Below are 20,987 nucleotides of genomic sequence, written 5' to 3' on the forward strand. Positions count from 1 at the left end.
CCACCATCAGCTTCATCACCACTCTGACTTGGCTTTGAACTAGAACTTGAATGAGACAAATTTTGTTGTTGAGATTGATCAGCATCTATTTCATCATTAGAGGTATCCACAGGCAACACACTGGTATTTTCACCTTCTAACAATAGATTCTCTTTCTCGTGAAGTCATTCTGATAGTGGATCAACATCTTCAAAGATATGATCAAGGCTGATAGGATTAAAACTAACGTTTATATCATCAGTGCTCATTCTTTTTTGATGTCTTATCTGAAGCTTCATATTATAATAGGTAAACACTAGTTTCTCAAGCTTTTTATACTTTAACCTATTTCTTGCCTTGGTGTGAATATAACTAAATTTGCTCCAATTTCGTTCGCAATTTAATGCTGAAGTTGTTTGAAGAAGCACTTTAATTGCTAATTTTTGTAATTCGGGAACACATGTGCAGTATATTATCCACCACTCGGCTGCATAATATTATTTAAATTTCAAAATAACTTCAAAATGTACAATATAATTAAATAATATAAATTTAATTAAAAAATTTAATTAACTATTTAACCGGATTCATTTGCTTCAAAGCTCTTTGTGCTTGTGGAGTGCCGAATGTCTCATGTTTATCTCTAAATAGTAACAACTGCATAAATAAAAGATAAGAGTAAAAATAAAAAAAAAATTCTATTTTAAATTATGTAACTAAGTTACAAATAATAGTACTTGAATCTAACCTGATTAACCATTCTGACTTGAGTATCAAGAGATGGTTCTAATCTTTCAATTACTGATTGTGTACCTTCTAATGTTTCTATTAGTACATTCTCAGAATGTTCCACCCCAAATTGAAATAGAGGCTTGAGAAAATAAACTAAGTATAATTTATAAGAATATCATCAAATAATAATAATCTAAAGCTTAAAATAATAAAATATAAAAATAGTTCTTAATTATATGAAACATTTTATCTTACCAGCTGAGTACAAGTCAGAATGCATAAAATTTCATCTATTGTCAATAATCTTTCGTACTCAGTGAAATATCGACAATCTTGTTGAATTGCTCGTTTAGCTCTATCAATAGCCTCATAAATAAATCTCATTTTCATCGCTATCAACAAGTCTCAATACTTTTACTAGGGGCTCGTAAGCTTTTATGAGGTCATTGGCTTTTTTCCAAAAATCTTTTCCCAAAACAATTGTTTTGGCTTCATAAGCAGGCTCTGACTTTTGCTGTCCCCATTTTGATTCTTTAAATTCCTATATATTCATAAGAAAAAATTTTAAATAATATAATTCAAATTATTTGGAACTAATAAAATCATTAAAGGTTGCTATATTTAAGTAATTATATTAACTAATTATAAAATACTGACCTTTGAATTAAACATTTCTCTCAGACCTTGCTTTTGTCTTGTTATCTCTTCAAGTTGAATGAAATGAGTTGCAAATCGAGTAAGAGCAGGTCGAAGTATTTGTTTCCCTTATGTATACTTCTTCATCAAATCAACAGTCCAAATGTGATTGTATATAAAGCAAGTCACTATTTTTGCCTCATCTAACACTTTTGCTACACTGGGCTTTTTCCCAATATCTTCAAGGCATAAATCTAAACAGTGAGCTGCACATGAGGTCCAATATAGATGCTTTCTTTTCAATATTAATTTTTTTCCAACAGCTTTCATTACTGCCTCATTATCAGTCACTATTTGGACAATGTAATTTTCTCCAATTTCTTCTACAACTGAATCTAACAAACAGTAGTAGAATTCAGCATCTCTACTACGTACACTTGAGACATCTACTGATTTCCAAAAAATGGTTCCTTTACTGCAATAAATAAGGAAATTAATGATGTGCATTTGATTCAAACTGTTGGTCCAACCATCACACATTAGAGTTGCACCCAATTCTTTCCGATGAGTCTTTAGTCCATTTACCCAATCACGAACTCGTTGATACTCTAACTTCAAATACATATCTGAAACCTCATAAGGAGTTGGGAGCTTTACACCTTGCCCAACTTCTGTTGACAGTTGAATTAAGTTATACAACCATAGAGAGCTTGCTAATTGAAAAGGAAGTATTTCATATATTAAAAATTTAGATACCGCTTCACCTATCTTCCTTCAAAAACTCTTTAAAAAAGAGTCACTGACCTTTGGTTGCTTTGAACTTCTGCTTCTAACCAATTCAGGTATAGCTCCCCTTAAGGTAAACTTAGACTCACTTGGGATGAATTTACTTGTTCTTTCTCTATGATGTTCTCTAGTTGATCCATGAGAAGATCGTCCTTCTTCATAAATGTTATTCCAACCACCAGTATTTCATCTGAATTCTTCCCTTCTATGCCACTCGTGTTGTGATTGGATACTTTCTCGAGTTGCTTGCCTTATAGCAGAAACCTTATCAATGAATTCTTCGTGTTCATCCTCCTCTTCTCTTAATTGAGATAAAAATTCATCTTTTCTCCTCTTTTTGTCTATATTCTTTGTGTTGCTTTCTTTCAGTATATTTATCATACTTTCTCTAATGAAACTTGTTAATAAAATAAAAATAATTCACACTTTATATTATTATCAATTATATATAATCTTTATTGATAAATTTACAATAACATTTAAAAATAATAATAATATTAGCGCATGGTGCAACATTGCCAGTTTTATGAGCAATGTGCTCTTTAGATCGTGTTATTCCTCCTTTCACAACTTTACCACAAAGTTTACATACGATATCTCCTTTCGTATTTGGCACTGGAGTTTCAAAGTGCCAACCTATATCATTACTTGGTGCATCTTCCAATCCTTTAGTCGGGAACTCTTCACGTGGTGGCATGCTTTTTTATTTATTTATATATAAAAAACATAAAATTATATTTAGAAATATAAGCAACTCATTACTTATATTATCAACAATATAATACAAAAAAAAACATCATTAACATGAAAAAAATTAAATTTATTGCATAACCCATAATTTATTATTTTTTTAAAAAAACAACAATACCATAACCCATTATTACTTGGTTCCAAAGTTTTGGTATAAATAGTTTGTTTTGTTCCATCTTAATAAAATTTAAATTCAATTTGGATTAAATTTAAAAATTCAAGTTTTCATATTATGCAAACTAAAATCAGTAGAGATTTATCTAGTGTTGAATTGAAATCATCTATCGATTTGATGAAGAAAAACATGATGAATTAATTTGTCTTGATTTTTTACCTTTTATAATACAAGTCATAAGTGATGGAGGCTATAATTTTTCATTAAAAGTATCATAAAATAAATTATGAAATTTAAATTTATTAAAATTGAATTAAATATTAATATTAAAAATTTTAAATCTTATTATTTAAAAATAAAATTATTTAAAAATACAAAATATCATTATGTATTCAATAAATTTTAATTAGAAAAATTTAGACCATGCATTAAATAATGTTTTTTTTTTGAAGATTTAATGCGTTAAACTATCCACTATCCAGCACATCAATGCTTGTGCCAGGAGCAGGAGCTAATAAATGATATTTAATGCTTTACAATAATAAAAAATCTACCTTGACATAATAAAATCTAACCTTTAGAAAAACCAAACGTCAAAACTGAAAAGTAAACAGAAAGGAGAAGTTAAAAACGAAAAAAGAGAGAAAAAAACTATTCAAAATCTTTGGCATCCTTCATCATTTTTCTGTACATCCATCTTCAAACCCCTTCGAGTCATCTAATCCCTTCTCCCTTCATCTCTAACCTAAAGTCTAAAGAACATATTTGCACTGCAGATTCAAGACTTGTTTGTACAATATTTGCATTTTACAGTAAAAACAAGCAAGAATCAAGACAAAAAATTTTAGGTATTTGCTTACTTGAAAATTATGAATCTCCGAATGTGCAAGACTGCAAGTGATTAGGGTTTGCATCTCGGGTTCAATGGTAGCTGTGTTGTGATTTTGTTTGCCGTTTGGTTTGGAGTTTAGAGTCTAAACCGAAATATGAGAATTTCATATTTTATTAGTTCCAAATAATTTAAATTATATTATTTTAAAATTTTTCTTATGAATATATAGGAATTTAAAGAATCAAAATAGGGACAGCAAAAGTCAGGGCCTGCTTATGAAGCTAAAAAAATTGTTTTGGGAAAAGATTTTTAGAAAAAAGCCAATGACCTCATAAAAGTTTACGAGCCCCTAGTAAAAGTATTGAGACTTGTGGATAGCAATGAAAAACCAGCAATGGGCTTTATTTATGAGGCTGTTGATAGAGCTAAACGAGCAATTCAACAAGATTGTCAATCTTTCACAGAGTACGAAAAGATTATTGACAATAGATGAAATTTTATGCATTCCAACTTCCATTCAGCTGGTAAGATAAAATGTTTCATATAATTAAGAACTATTTTTATATTTTATTATTTTAAGCTTTAGATTATTATTATTTGATGATATTCTTATAAATTATACTTAGGTTATTTTCTCATGCCTCTATTTCAATTTGGGGTGGAGCATTCTGAGAATGTACTAATTGAAGCATTAGAAGGTACACGATCAGTAATTGAAAGATTAGAACCTTCTCTTGATACTCAAGTCAGAATGGTTAATCAGGTTAGATTCAAGTACGATTATTCGTAACTTAGTTACATAATTTGAAATAGAATTATTTTTATTTTATTTTTACTCCATCTTTTATTTATGCAATTGTTACTATTTAGAGATAAATATGAGACATTCGGTACTCCACAAGCACAAAGAGCTTGAAAACAAATGAATTCGGGTAAACAGTTAATTAAATTATTTAATTTAATTTATATTATTTAATTATACTGTACATTTTGAAGTTATTTTAAAATTTAAATAATATTAGGCAACTGAATGGTGGATAATATACAGCACATGTGTTCCCAAATTACAAAAATTAGCAATTAAAGTGCTTAGTCAAACAACTTCAGCATCAAATCGCAAACAAAATTGGAGCATATTTAGTTATATTCACACCAAGGTAAGAAATAGGTTAAAGTATAAAAAGCTTGAGAAACTAGTGTTTACCTATTATAATATGATGCTTTAGATAAGGCATCAAAAAAGAATTAGCACTGATGATATAAACACTAGTTTTAATCCTATCAGCCTTGATCATATCTCTGAAGATGTTGATCCACTATCAGAATGGCTTCATGAGAAAGAGAATCCATTGTTATATGGTAAAAATGCCGGTGTGTTGCCTGTGGATACCTCTGATGATGAAATAGATGTTGATCAATCTCAACAACAAAATTTGTCTCATTCAAGTTCTAGTTCAACGCCAAGTTAGAGTGGCGATGGACCCGATGGTGGTGATTTAAGTCCAATTGATGAGGATGATGGATATAATGGTGATAAAGGTGAAATCGGGTCTTCTAGTTAGTATGGAGGAGAATATGGGGTCGGTACCACTAGTAGACATTTCCGTGATAGATCAGAGTTTGATGAAAATATATTTCCTGAACCTAGGAGAGACAGAAATGAACCTAGAGCTCCATCAAAAGGAAAAGACAAGAAGCATACTTCTATAGGCTCTTCATCTGGTAGGAGATCGAGTTCTAGTAACCTTAGGTATAGTGATTTATCTACTAGCACTCAAGGTTTTTATCCACCAAAACAACCTTCATATTTTCATCATTCACATGGTTATCCACAACCATATGGTTATTATCCACCATTTCTTAATTATGGTGTGCCATACCAGCCTCAAATGCATCATCCACCACTAATGTATCACCCACCTCGACCTCTCATGTATCTTCCTCCTCAAATATATCCTCCATATCAATTATATGAAAACCAAGGTGAAAATGTTACTTTTTTTGGATATATTTTTGAACAAAGGCCAAGAGAATCAAGTCAAGAACGTTCTCAATGTGAAGGTGAATGATCTAATCTTCCTCATCATTCCACTAATTGGTGAAAACTAAATCGTACCACTACCATTATTTGTAAGGTATGTTTTTTTTAAAGAAAACTTTTGCTAATGTTCTTAATTTTGATGATATTAAAACATTTAAAATATATATTTAGATAAATGAATGGAGTATATTTTATGAAAAGTGGTAGGAAATAGGAATAATTATACTATATATAAAAGTAGAATGAGAGTGAGAATATATACATTTATTTATTCCTTTTTTCTTTTATGCATAGAATGTTTATATTTTCACCATCTTCAAAGTGTCAAGAAATATTGAAGACATCTCTCGGTATGAATTTTCAATTATTTTATCTATAAAACTTTCAAACTTATTAAATATGATAAATGTTTAATATTTCCTTTTTTATTTTGTTATTAGTTAATATAACATTCTTAGAAAATTCGTAAATAAATGTAAGAATAATTAATGATTATAAAAGTTGTGTTCTCATATCATATTAATAAAAGTTCATAAGTGTTAGAAAACACTATAAAAATCATTAAAAGTGACTTTTTATAATTATAATTATAATTATTATGTTTTACAAGAAGTTGTGAGAATTTTAAACAAATTCACGACCGCGATACCAGCAGTGACCGCAATAGCATCCGTTACGTCCGCAATCGCGATAAACGCAACGCGACCGAAAACGTGACCTCAACCGCAATTTAAATCACTGATTTGGACTTCTTTTTATTTTTTTTATTGAAAACTCTCTAATTTTGCAGGTAAGGGAATATATTCCCTTTTGTCTTATTGTATTTCTGTTGATTTTTATTTAGAGAAGGTAGATTTTTTTATAATTTTACAATAACGGAAAATAACGAGAATAGCGGCCTGTTTTTACCGCAATTGTCCGTTACCCATTAAATTGCGGCCACGATCCACCGCTATCGGTGTGACTCCGCTTCATACCGCTATTTTTAGCTGTAGCGGTTTCGGAAGACGCCGCTACCACTATATAGCAGCTGCTATTCCAGTATCGGACCGTAATTTAAATCCATGGCTGGGATCATTGTAAACAAGCTGAGCAAGAGCTGTTTTCCCCCATCCCTCCCATGCCAACGATGGAAAGGACGCAAACTCCATCTGAGTTGTTAATTTTGAGCAACTCAACCATTTCTTGCTTCTCATTGGCTCTACCAACATACTCCACAGCTCCATCCATCAAGGAAGTTGGTTGCAGCCTGGGTTTCTTTCCCTTGGAAGTTGCACCTTGAGACATGATCTCACTCAACCCCAAACTACTTCTTCGAGTGTTTGAAACGATTCAGTCTACTGGTGATTTCTTTTATGTTTGAAACGATTTCAGTCTACTGGTGATTTCTTTTATGTTTGAAACGATTCAGTCTACTGGTGATTTCTTTTATCTTTGAAATCATCTTAGTATTGAACTTAAAAGAGGTTGGGGAGAAATTAGTACCAGTACAGCAGGTAGGAATGAGCTTCTGTACCTTACTAGTGCTGGCTTGAGATTGAGGTTTTTGGAGCTTGAGATGTAACTGTTGGTAAGCGAACTCGTCCAAGATGTCATCCACATCGTAAGCTAAGTCTTGGAGATCGTCCAACCAATTCTTCACACCCTCGTCCTCGCCCTTGATCTGCTTCTCCTCTGTACGGTTCAACACTGCTGTGATCTCGGGTAATATGGATTGCCACTGCTCGAGTTGCTGGTGGACTTGCCTGTGACCGGCCACAAAGTTGAGTACAGAGTCAACCAACTTGCCAGACAACAGCTCCAAAAACGCAGAAAGAGCAGCCTCTCAAATGACAGACATGGTGGAATTACGATAAAGAAATCAAAGAGAGAGATGGAAATTCAGGGAAAGAAATGGAGATGGATTCTGTATAATTGGGGTTAACAGGCAATGAGTTGAAGTGATTGAATAGTGACAAATGAGATGGACCCCAAATGCTTGTGGGAGGGCGAGCATTGATGGGAAAATACAAGGAAAGTAGAAAACAGGTCACAGTCTTTGAAGTATGCTTTAATCAAAGTCTGAATGTTTTGCTTTATGATATTACAAATATCATACTATTTTTTGAGTTAAAAGAATAAATTTTATTACTTGTTTTTATTAATATTTTATTTTTAACTTTAAATTTATACTAATCATTTTTTATTTTTTATTTTGATATTACAAATTAAATGATTATTTATTAAAATATGTATCTTCAAAAGATTTTTTTCAAAATATGTTATTTTAGAGATATTTCGATATTTATGAAGGTCGAGTTCAATGGATTGTTAATGTCATAGGGTTTTTCACACTTTGTTAGAATCAAAGTAATTATTAGATATGATTACAGCTCTTGAGTTAATTGTGAAATATTTAAAGTTTAAAAGGTAAATTTTAATTTAATTTTAAAATGACGAGGATAAAATTTAACTCTAAACTCTATGAATAATAATTTTTTTTAAATATCCTTATAAACATATAGAGTCGCTATCAATCTTTTTTTATTTAGGTGCAATTGACCACCTAAAAGTAAAAACATATCCCTTTAATAAAATTTTAAATCATATTAAAATGTATTGAGTTCGAGAGTAAAGTTACGTGTGAAGGATATCAGCACTCTCATGATGTCTATTAACAAAATAGTACTATTAGTCATATGTTATGAGAGGCAAAGCTAAAAAAAATATTTTGGGAGAGTCAAACATAAAAATATAATTTCACCATTTTAATAGAGTATATCTTTATAATTTTAAAATATTAATTCAAGTTTTATTATTTGAGAGGGCGATTTTACCATTTATAATTTTATAATTATAAAATTTATTCTATAGCATAATTAAGTGTATGCTAATACTCCTAAACTCATCAAATGCAGGTTCCTTCTTGAAACAGTGGGATATATGCTACTACTAAGGACCTATTTATATATAAGTATATTTCCAAGACACATTTTCGGGATTTTTATATTTATATATTTCGTTTGGGTGAGAATAGACCTAATTATTAAGCGAACTGATACCAACTTTTAGGTATAAAAATAGTTTTAAAATTTTATTTAAGCTCGATTCAAATAAAAATGTTAAATTTGAATTAATTCGATTTACCTTATTAAAATTTTTATATTAGTATTTATATAAAAACAAGTTTAAGCACTAAAAATATTAAAATAAATATTTCCCAACAAATTAAAAATAAATTTAAAAAAAATTATACTTAAATAACACCAAGATAGTTTTAACTTAGCAAGTAGATGTTTCAAAAATAATAGCAAAATTAAAAATAAAATAAGAGTTATATAATATCCAAACTATAACAATAAAATGGTAGTAATATAACAGCAAAATGACAGTAAGACACTACCAAAATAGCAGCAAATAACAACTAGAAAAAAAAATTTAAACAAATTTGGGCTGGGCCAAAAAAAACTTACCTGAGGCCCGGTCGGTTTAAAAAACAAGTCTTATTTTTTGATCAAAACCATTTTCGAGATTATTTTTTACCAAACACTCCTACTTTTCAGGCAAACCTTTGAGTCTAAGCAGGTGGCTCGACCCATGATCAAATATAGGTAAAAGAGAAATGAGAAGAAAAAATAAAATATTATCACTTGAAATCAACTGATAATATCATTAATTAATTTCTATTAAATTTGAATGTTTTAGTAATTGAATTTATAGGATAACCTACATATTAACCTTTACTTTACATTAATATAATATAATTTTAAAAAAATAATTATTATTTAATCAAATAAATTATTAAAAAAATAAATCCTTACATAAGGGTGAGGCTTAACTTTAGTACGTGCAAAAGAACATTTGGGTCTAACCCATGTTATGTGGAAGTAAGGACAACTATTAGGGATTAGTAAAATTTGATTCAATTCGAAATAAAATTAAATTTTGAGTTAATCGAGTCGAGTTATTTGAGTTATTCAAATTATTTGAGTCAACTCGAATAACTCGATTTGAGTTCCAAGTTTGAGTCGAGTTTAATTTCACAATTCGAATAACTCATATAATTCGAATAGCAGATTGGTGTATATACCATTTTGGTCTTTGTTAACTTTGAAAATAAGAAAATTGATCTCTCTCTCAACAAAAATTACAAAAAAAAATTTAAAATAATTTTCAAAATTTCAAAATATTTATAAAAATTTCAAAATTTATATAAAAAAGCTAAAATTTTAAATATTTTCTAAAATAATAATGTTGGAACCTAATTAGTGATTTGTTAAGTATGACTCCTATTTCAGTTAAACTTGAGAAATAATCTTCTAATTAAATTATGTTTATTTGTTTCAATCAAACACGATTAGTTTAGATTATTTTATTATTATTTGACATATGAAATTAGCCTATAAATAGGTTCTTTTACAACTTTAGAAAAAACACCCATTAGAAATTAGAACTAATAACACATTTAGAGAATTTTGTGTTTACGTTTTGAAGGTTCTTTATTTTCGGGTTTTCAAGGTTTAGTTTTTATCTCCATCTTTTGTACTCTTCGTTTCTTTTGCCATTATAATAAAATTATCTTTTTCCGTGATTTTTTTATCCTCTTTAGAGGAGTTTTTCCACGTTAAATTTTCAATTTCTCAATTTATTCCGCTATTTTTGTTACTTGTTGCTTCATCAGGTCGATCTCTAACAAGTGGTATCAGAGCTAGTTCAATTTTCATAGATTAGCCCATTCAGATATGGCAACAACAAGGTTTGAAATTAAGAAGTTCGATGGTGAGACAAATTTCAATCTGTGGCAAGTTCGGATGATGGCAATTCTAGTTCAATCCGATTTGAAAAAGGTTGTTACCGGAAAAAAGCCTGAGAATCTAAATAAAACAGAATGGGAAGAGCTTGATGCAAAGGATTTGTCTACAATCCAGTAGTGCCTTACGAATACGGTATGGTAGGAGGTATTGATGGAGAAGACCTCATCTGTTTTGTGGAAAAGGTTAGAAACTCTTTATGCAACTAAGTCTCTGGTTAACTGTTTAGTGTTAAAACAACATCTATTTACGTTTCACATGAACAAAGGTGAGCTTCTTAGAGATCACATCAGTCAATTCATTACTCTTTTAAATGATTTAAAGAACGTTGAGGTTCATATTGATGATAAAGATCAAGCTATGCTATTATTGTGCTCTTTACCCCCTCCATACAAGTCTTTCAAGGAGACCCTGATTTATGACAGAGACAAACTCTCGTTTGAATATGTGAATGGTCATTTGTTGAGTAGAGACAAACTCGACAATGAGCTTCATTTGGATAGCAAGGCAGATAGACAAGCTTCCATTTTGATAGCATCAAAGAAACGAGACAAAATATGCCGCTATTGTAAAACGTTAGGTCACGTCAAAGCAGATTGTTATAAACTGCATAATAAAAGAGCTGCTGAGAGTAACGAAGAAGATATAGCTGGTGCTAATTTGATCGATGAAAGCGTTGATGATTTCTTGTTAGTGTCAACGAGCGATAACTCCAAGCTCACGTCTGAGTGGATCCTAGATTCGGGATGTTCTTTCCACATGTGTCCCAATGGAGAATGGTTCTCCACATACAGTTCGGTTGAAGGTGGAGTTCTGCGCATGCGAAAGGATTCATCTAGTAAGGTAATTGCTATTGGTGTTGTTAAAATTAAGATACACGATAGAACGATTAGGACACTCTCAGATGTTAGGTATGTACCTGATTTACGAAAGAATCTCATCTCCTTAAGTATTTTAGACTTGAAAGGATGCAGAATCAACATCGAGTCGAGCGGCATTAAAGTATCTTGTGGAGCTCTCGTTTCGGTAAAAGGTAAAAGAACTAGCAGTCTTTATATTCTGGAAGGTTCTATAGTGATCGGTGAAATCGAACGTCCCTCGTCCATTATAGAGTCGAAGTCAACTCGGTTGGAGTGGAGGCAACTTGGTCATAGGAGGGAAAAATGTATGACTATTTCGTTGAAGAGAGGTTCTCTTTTGGATGCAGGTTTTGAAAAGTTAGCGCACTGTGTTCGTGAAAATCAGACCTGGGTTAGTTTTGATTTGGCAGTGTACAAGTCGAAGGCTAAAAGTCTTCTAGTTTCTAAGCAAAGATTCGATTCAGTTAATTCCCTGCATTGTTCAAGATAGTCTCATGGCGGGTTTTGGCAAAGATGGCGTTGTAGAAATATGAGTCAAGGTGGAGATTTGTTAAGTATGACTCCTATTTCAGTCAAATTTGAGAAATAATCTTCTAGTTAATTTTTTTTTATTTGTTTCAATCAAACACTGATTAGTTTAGATTATTTTATTATTATTTGACATATGAATTTAGACTATAAATAGGCTCTTTTACAACTTTAAAAAAACACCCATTAGAAATTAGAACTCATAACACATTTAGAGAATTTTGTGTTTACGTTTTGAGGGTTTTTTGTTTTCGAGTTTTCGGGATTTAGTTTTTATCTTCATCTTTTGTACTCTTTGTTTCTTTCACCATTATAGTAAAATGATCTTTACCCGTGGTTTTTTATCCTCTTTGGAGGAGTTTTTCCACATTAAATTTGTGTATTCAACTTCTCAATTTATTCCACTATTTTTTGTTACTTGTTGCTTAATCGGGTCAATCTTTATTCAATTTTATCATACTCAAGTATCTTCTTCTTTTTGGCTTTGAAAAAAATTTCAAATTTATGTGCTCTAACATGAAATTAATTATACTGTAACAATATTTTTATTTAATATGTTTAATTTTTTTAATTCAACTCGAACAATTTTACTCGATTCAATTCAACTTGAATTTCATTTCACTCAACTCGATTCAAAGAAAATTTAAATTGAGTTAAGATAATAAAATAAGACTCATAAATTTGATTAACCTAAAATCTCTTTACTTGATTCGACTTGATCCAACGTCACCCTTAATAACCATTAATGAGGTTTGGAATAACAAATGGATCAATGAGAGTGATGAAGATTGGTTAAAGTTGAGGACCTTGGACAAATATTATTTAAGCATCTAACAACATGTTTGATTGGCATGAATAGCCATTCCATTCCTTGCCTATTTCGCGCGCTACAGTGATTACACCCCTATTCCACTATTTTGTTCACCGTTTACTATTCCACCGTTTTGTTATTACTTGTTTATTCCCTCAGCAGCTGTAATAGGTATCCAGGGGTGGGGGCAACGAATTGGTATTCACCGTTTACTGATTTCTTCTCCCTAAAATTTTGAGACCAAAATATCCTATTTTCTTCTCCCTAAAAAGTTTGTTCCAAATTTCATATCCCCAAATCAAGCATCGATTCGCCTTCATCTTCATCTCCCCAGAGGTAGGTTTTCACAATTTCTTGTAGTTCTCGGGTAAGACTAGTTCAGTTCTGTTTAGGGTTTTCACAATTTCTTCATCTTCGCTTCTTGCAATGATCGACAAACAATAGAGGAAGGAGGTAATCTTTTCGCCTCATCAAGCTTCATCCTCTCCTACGTTTCCCTTCCATTGATTGCAGAGGTAATCTTTTTACTTATTTTCTTCATTGATTTTTCTTCTTACGTTTGGTAACTTAAAACCGATTTCTGCCCTCAGCTTCATCTTCTCCTACGTTTCTTTTCTTCATTTGATCAGGAACAAAAAATGTTTTTTCACTCTTTACTTAAAACCGATTTCTTGGGTTAGAGCAGGGAAGATTATTCACCAAAAGGTATCTGAATCTTTTGTTCTCCTAATTTTGATTCTTTTCTTATGATTTCCATTGGGCTTTTCTTTGACTGTTTCTATTGCATGTTCGATTGAACAGATGAAAATATTTTCTTTGACTGTCTCTTTTGTTTCTTGATGATTAATTGTGATTGATCAAGTTGTAAGAGTTGATTTCTACTAAGAATATGCGCAACTAGTGTTTCGACTAGCTTGTTTGATTCATTTCTTGTTCGATTACAATATATTGTAGTTTTGGTTCTGTAGGTATTTATTGTTTCATTCAAAAAATTGATTTTGGAGGTGGGTTTGGTTTAAAAGATCTTAAATTTTGTTGATAATAGATTTTATTGGATAAATAAGCTAACATTTTTGCACATCATTGCTGATCGCTTAATCCATGAATATGCATATATATATATATATATATTCGTTTTTAGGAGAAAAGAAAATTACAGATAATCTTAATAACAAAAGATATGGTGAAGTAGTTTACAAGGTTTTTATGACCCAAATTAAGGTTTAATGCTAAGTGTGGTTATATGTGTCATGTAACTTTGGTGTTAAGGATTTGCTTCTAGGATAACAAAATATGATATTGAGCTAACATGGCTGCTTATGGGGCTTAATTTTCATGGAGAATCAAAGTTGTGTTGTTTTTTGCGCATTATTCGTTATGTAGTAGAGACTAGTGGTCAAATTTGTATGCGATTAATGGTCAAATCTTTATGTATGATTTACCTTTTAATTAGTGAGCCTCATGATTATTCGTTGAGTTGTTTTAGTTCAGAATTTGGATTAGGACCACATAATTTATATTGTAACTTTGAGATTGTTTGCACAAAAGATATCAGAAATCAGATTTGAACACTAAATATGTTTTAGTCAATTTGATATGGTTTAAGTTCGATTAGCAATTTTTTGGATGCGGATAGCCTAATCAGGAGTATAGAAGAAGCATAGCAGGAATTTCGAGATCCATTACTTATTATCATTTAAAAGTCATAACAGAAATTACGAGATGCATTGTCAAGTTTGTGGTTTGGTTTTGTGCATCCTTGATCCCAACCCACCGCATGAAAAAGTTCCAGATTTGAAGCTTAGAGATTTCTATTTTGTACTTTATATAATTGCTTTTTGATTTGTTGTCTTGCATGAAGTGATCTACTACACCTTCAATGGAGAGAATATTTGCTTAAAGTATAGGACACAAATGATTAAATTGTATTGTTTAAGATTCGAGAATCAAGAGGTCTTAGTCTCCCAATTGACTTCCTTGAGCTAGTTTGATAAGCATGGAAGTCGTATTGTTTCTTGATGATTAATGTGTTGTTTTTTAAGGATAATTGAATTTCTCAAACACTAGTAAACTGTTTTAATCGAGAATTATTGTTTTTTCTGTTTTAACTATTATTTTCATTTATTATTCAAGTTTTAATTTAATTGTTATGGATTGATGTAATAGATTTGTTTTCAATTTATTAAATAATGCATGTTTTAAATGATTTAATCCATGTAAAGTTTGGATATTGACTAATTTTAATTTACTAAATTATATCATAACCGCTTTCCTTTTTCGCTTTTAAAAGAAGCACGCTTTACTAAGTTGAACTTATGGAATTTAATAAAATAAGTTTTTTAATTTATTATTAAAACATGTTATTTTTATAAGATTTAAGCTTAAATTTAACCAAAATGATATAGAAGAATGGTATAAGATTGGGATAAAATTAATATTCCAAAAGAATATAGGAGATAAAATGTTAAATTAGTTGAAATATTATTTGAAGAATATATTAAAAATTGAAAATTTTGATTTAATTTTTATTCTTTTAATTTTTCGCTTTTGAAAGTTCTACCATTATAAATAGAGTAGATTTTATAAGTATAATACAAAAGTAAATATATGTTGAAATAATTTATAACAGTGCAAAATATAACTAGTAAAGATAATTTTAATTTCTATTTTGTGCTTCATCAAGATTCTAAATTTGTATTGTTCATTTTTCTTAAAGATAATTAAATAATATTTAATAATTATTATTTTAAATTATATTTTATAGTATTATATATTATGATTTTAGTAAATTCATATAAGAATATTTAATATTAAGAATTTTATTAAATTATATATTTTATTAAATTATATTTAATAATAAATATTTTAAAATATGATTAAATTATTTATTGTTTATATTAATAATCTTATTAAAATTTAATAACAATAACAATAATCATCTACCTAAAAAATTATACTAAGAGTATTCTAGTCATTTTAGTTTTTTTCCTTATGCTATTACAACATCATTCCATTTAACCAAACATAAGAATACTATTACAGTTCCATTTCATTCCATTTAACCAAACAATTGAATACTATTACGCCTCTATTCCATTACAGTTTTATTCCATTACAGTGAACCAAACGTGCCCTAAATATTGGGAGATAAATAAGATAAACCACAAATGGGTTGTTGGAGGGCGAGCATTGATGGCAAAACTCAAGAAAAGTGGAAAACAGTTTACCGTCAACATACTTATCCCAATTATTAATAAAATAAAATTAATATTTTCTATTTAAAAGATATTTTTCATTGTTTAATAGAATCAATACTTTTAAATTTTCATAATTATATAAAAATATATTTTATTTGAAATTTAATTGTAAATAAAAAAATTTTCAAAATATTTTTTATATAGTAAATGTTAACTTTGACTAATTTACTTAAAAATGCCAAAAATAAAAATTATGTGAATAGGCCATTTTTAGGAAAACTTGCAGGACTAGGCCAATTTTTGGAGCTGTAAGCGTTTTCAAGTGATTTGCAGGAAAATGCTTTTAGCTGGAAGCATTTTCAGTGTGCTGCCATGAAAACGCTTCCAATTGAAAGCACTTCCTGCCAAATCAGCTAAAAAAGGTTAGGATTTTTCTTAAAGTAGGGTTTTGGTTGTAGGGTATTTAAAGTAGGGTTAATAGGGTTTTATGGGTTTAAGGTTTTTTTGTATTTTTTAAGATTATTATATATTGTTTATCTTGTAATAATTTTATGAGATGTCAAATACTATTATTTAATTCAAAATTTAAAAATATTGTATTTACACAAATTGTATATTCGAATTGGAAAATTTAATTTGATTCATAATCGAAACTCAGTTTCACTTTTTTAATCTTAGTTTGATCCGATTTTTCAATAAATTATTTATTCTAGTGCATTATTTTCGAATAGTGTTTTTTTCATTAAAGTTTTCCTTTGGTATAATTTATTGATTTGTATTGTATGACAAAAATGTGCATTTGCAAACTACAACAAAATTTATGTGTGAATTAAAAAGTCAACAAGTTGATTGCAGTGAACAAATTAATAGATCTGTTAATGAGGTGTTGTACTTGTATCATCCCTTCGATGTGGACATGATGACATTTTATGCCCCGAGTTCCTACACCACCCTCATAATCTAGATTGGTTTGTCTTCTCTCGAATGTTCATGTTGTCGTGTATTCAAGTTGACGTTAGTAGACCTTTTGATTTGCAACGCAATGATCTAATGGCTAACAACTTGAAATGGAGCGCTTGATACAGGTGGCCACCTACATTCATCTGGGACTGGTGGGAATAAGTAACACCCCTAACCCGTCTCTATTGTTGAATTAGGGTTATGAAACATTACCGTACAAATCAGAACAATTAACTTCAAAATAGATCAATAATGTAATTTAATATTAATTACCAAAAAGTCATTATAAATCTAGCCAACATACACATCTGGGCCTTAAATCGAGCCTTCAAGGTCCTAAAAGCAGTTTGGGAACAATACGAGACTAATTTAAAACAAATCAAAAAATTTGGAAAAAGTTTAAATTTTTGAAAATTTTGCTCCTGATTCGACATTAGAAGTATATTGATTTTTCACCAATAACCGAATACTTTTGTCTCAGAATTACTACATATTTGATTCCATCCATAAATCTATTTTCTTCCTATGAGTTCGAGTCTCAATAAGAATGCTAGTTCTTCTGCTCATATGTTATGATATGAATATACCACACCAATTCGTTATGTATAGATGATGAGATTCCATTGATACAGAGCCAATTCCAATAGACTTATTGGAGGGTCCCATTGGCGTCACACAGTCGTGTAGTCAGGCCATGTGACATAATTCAGACTGTGTGGACATTCAAAATTAGGACACACAGTCGTCTCCTAGCCCGTGTGTACGCCTGTATGTATATGAAGTTGGATCACACAGTCGTGTAACTCTTTGAGCCTGTGTGTTTCATCTTGCACATTTAAATGACACACGACCATGTGACAACTCATGCCCCAAGCCTTGTGCTCCTCATTTAGCTTTTAAAACAAGTTATCTCAAATCTTATATTTTTACATATTAGAACTCATGCTACTCCAGCCCTAAACGATGCACATGGACCCAAATTTTGAGTCCCTCATACGATCCCAAATTGGGCCCAAAAGGCCTACACAACCATGTAGTTCATATAGCCCAAAAAGCTAGCCCGTGTGGTCCACACGGTTTGTAAAAACACACACGGTCGTGTGCCTTACACAGTCAAGTCATACGGGCTACAAAAACACACACGGCCATGTGGCACTGGGCAATTTCGAAAATAGCCCCTTTTCACGATTTTATTGAGTTTCGATTGAGTTTTTAGGTCATTTTCAAACACTTGATTGCCAATTTGATAAAACCCACAACTAACGCATTCCAAGTCCTACATACATAGTTAAAACGAACTAATTATAACTTAATTAAATCCCAAAATCTTACTCCAAAATACCCCATTTTCCATAAAGAACAGTCCCAATGTCGAATTCGAATACTTACCCCTCACAAATAGAGAATAAATACAACAATTACACAGCCGAAGGGTCTTAGTTCACAACCTTTTTGCCTAACAAAAAACCAAGTGAACACTTAATAACATATCGAGCAAAACTAAACGTTAAAGTTCAACCTTAACAAAGAACGTGTAACACCCCTAACCCGTATCCGTCGCTGGATTAGGGTTATGAGGCATTATCAGACATAACAGGATAAAACATAATCATGAAACACTCTTAATCACTTAATCATTAAGTTACTTTTATGACTTTGTCAGACTTAACTAATCACAAATAGATTTAATTACAAAACATAAATTAAAAATCAGCACTATTAAAAATTATCATTTATTCCATACTTAATAGTCAATTTTACTGACATATACTAAACCATCAAAACAATTAACAATGCAAGTATTACCATCACAATCAATTCTAATATTCATGGCATATGCGGATTTATATACCTTTCATATCAACTTACATTTTAACTTATTACCAAATTCATATAAAGATGTGCAATTCATTTGAGTCAAATAAATAAATAAAAGCAAAACATCCACATATAATATGTTATGTCAAATAAATATATTTATTCACAAAATCCAAAGACTTATCAATTAACAACCCCACCATTACATATTCATGCTATTATAACAAATAATTTGTCATAACATTTAAATTTCTCAAATATACGAGTCATAACAGAATGCATGTAGCATTAAGACAATAAATATGTCATGCTTAATTAGCCAACAAATTTCATTTAATTTATACACATTTAATCAAAATCATTTAAACATATTCAAACCTAATATTTATCCAATTCACGTATATATATATATTTATAACATTATTTAACCATTTAATACATATCATGTCCGAAAATATAAGTTCTTTACACTTAGACTTATAACAACCTATAAGGCCGAACTTGCATAGGTGTTTAATCATCCATTAACTAAGAAATAATATTCAATTCATGAACCTATTTCTAAGCCATATAAACTTAACCAAAGCATCATCTAAATCCAATATGTCAAAAGCAATAATACTAAACTTTATCTATCAAACATATTTACTTTAGCCGAATATATATATTACCTAAACTTAACTAACCATGCGCATGATAACATAAGCATATTCTCCATGTTATCCCATAAACTAAATGCATCAAAACCAAATTCAAACAAAAAGGGATAAGCCATTTTCGTATAGCTTTTAATTTCACATACACATTAGCTCCAAAATCAACATTTTAACTGTGTTATACATGTCATATACTTGAAAACAACTTAGCAAAGTACCAAAGAAAATGTCGATAGTGTGATTAGGCTTGGCTGACGATCCTCGAGCTCGTAATGACTTTAAAATCTATAAAACAAAGTAAACAAATATAAACACACAATAAGCTAATTTGGAGCTTAGTAAGTCATAAGCATAAACACGTATAATAATTATGACTTGTAACATTGAATAAATAAATCTAAAATTCACATCATTCACAGTAAAGAGATATCATTTACTACTATATTATACATTGATCACATATACAAAATACATGGCCGAATATGGTCTTTCATATGGTCTTTCATAAACACATATAAACTTTTACCCTTGTCATCATAAATAATACTATAAACCAAATCAAATTTGTATACAATCATGATATTTCACAGCTTATATTCACATATCTTAGATAATGTCAAGAAATCAACTCACCTCGTTTTCATATATACAATTAACTAACACATACCTGAACAGATAGTTCAATTTCACATCTAATTTTCACTTAACATTGTCCGTTGAACCGTTCGGAATTAAAAAGGATACGCGGATAGTCGGAAAGCTTGTACAATGCCAACGTCCTAGACGTGGTCTTACATGTAATCATAGATCGATACCACTGTCCCAGACAGGGTCTTACATGAAAACACAAGTAGATGCCAACGTCCCAAACATGGTCTTACACGAGAACACATATCGGAAATCCTATGTCATGACATAAGTATCCTAGCTATTCCTAGGTTCGTACAGGACTTCCGGATACTAAATCTCGAACGAATTGAACTTGGAATTTAATCTCCCAATCATATATGCATTCGGCAATACCAAAAAAAATTCATGATAAACTCATTTATAATATAGTATAAATATATATCATAATTTATCAACATTCATATGCTTATCAACTTACCTTGGATGTCGTCGACTGTTAAATCGGCTACTCGACCACTTTTGTCTTTCCCCGATCCAAATCTGATTTCTTTAATTCTTGATCTAAACATATTCAAATTAAGCTTATTTAAACACCATTCTATTCAATTTAGCCTAAAAACACATGAATGGGAAAATTATAATTTTGCCCCTAACATTTCACACTTTTTACAATTTAATCTTTTTTGCTCAAAACACAAAATACACCAAATTTGACTACACTCCTTAAGGGCCGGATATTCCTGTTGTCCATACAAATCCATATTTTTCATTTATTTATCTTTTTAGTCCCTCAAAAATTTATTTTCACAATTTAACCCTAATTACTCAATTTCACCAAAAATTCAAGAACAAAACATGTCAATCTA

At 30.3% G+C, this 20,987-nt stretch overlaps 1 long non-coding RNA gene across 2 annotated transcripts; it reads right to left on the bottom strand.

Moving 5' to 3' along the window:
- Positions 1-936: 936 nt before the first annotated feature.
- Positions 937-7,925, bottom strand: LOC128041415 (uncharacterized). 2 transcript variants are annotated; one of them, XR_008196435.1, is made up of 3 exons: positions 7,388-7,923; positions 1,369-2,831; positions 937-1,252 (listed from the first exon to the last, which is right to left on the bottom strand). It is a non-coding gene; the product is annotated as an uncharacterized LOC128041415 (long non-coding RNA). The 2 variants fall into 2 exon arrangements; XR_008196434.1 differs by lacking the exon at positions 1,369-2,831 and having other exon boundaries at positions 7,388-7,925.
- Positions 7,926-20,987: the final 13,062 nt, after the last annotated feature.

This window comes from Gossypium raimondii, chromosome 5 (assembly GCF_025698545.1).
Source record: "Gossypium raimondii isolate GPD5lz chromosome 5, ASM2569854v1, whole genome shotgun sequence".
NCBI lineage: Eukaryota > Viridiplantae > Streptophyta > Magnoliopsida > Malvales > Malvaceae > Gossypium > Gossypium raimondii.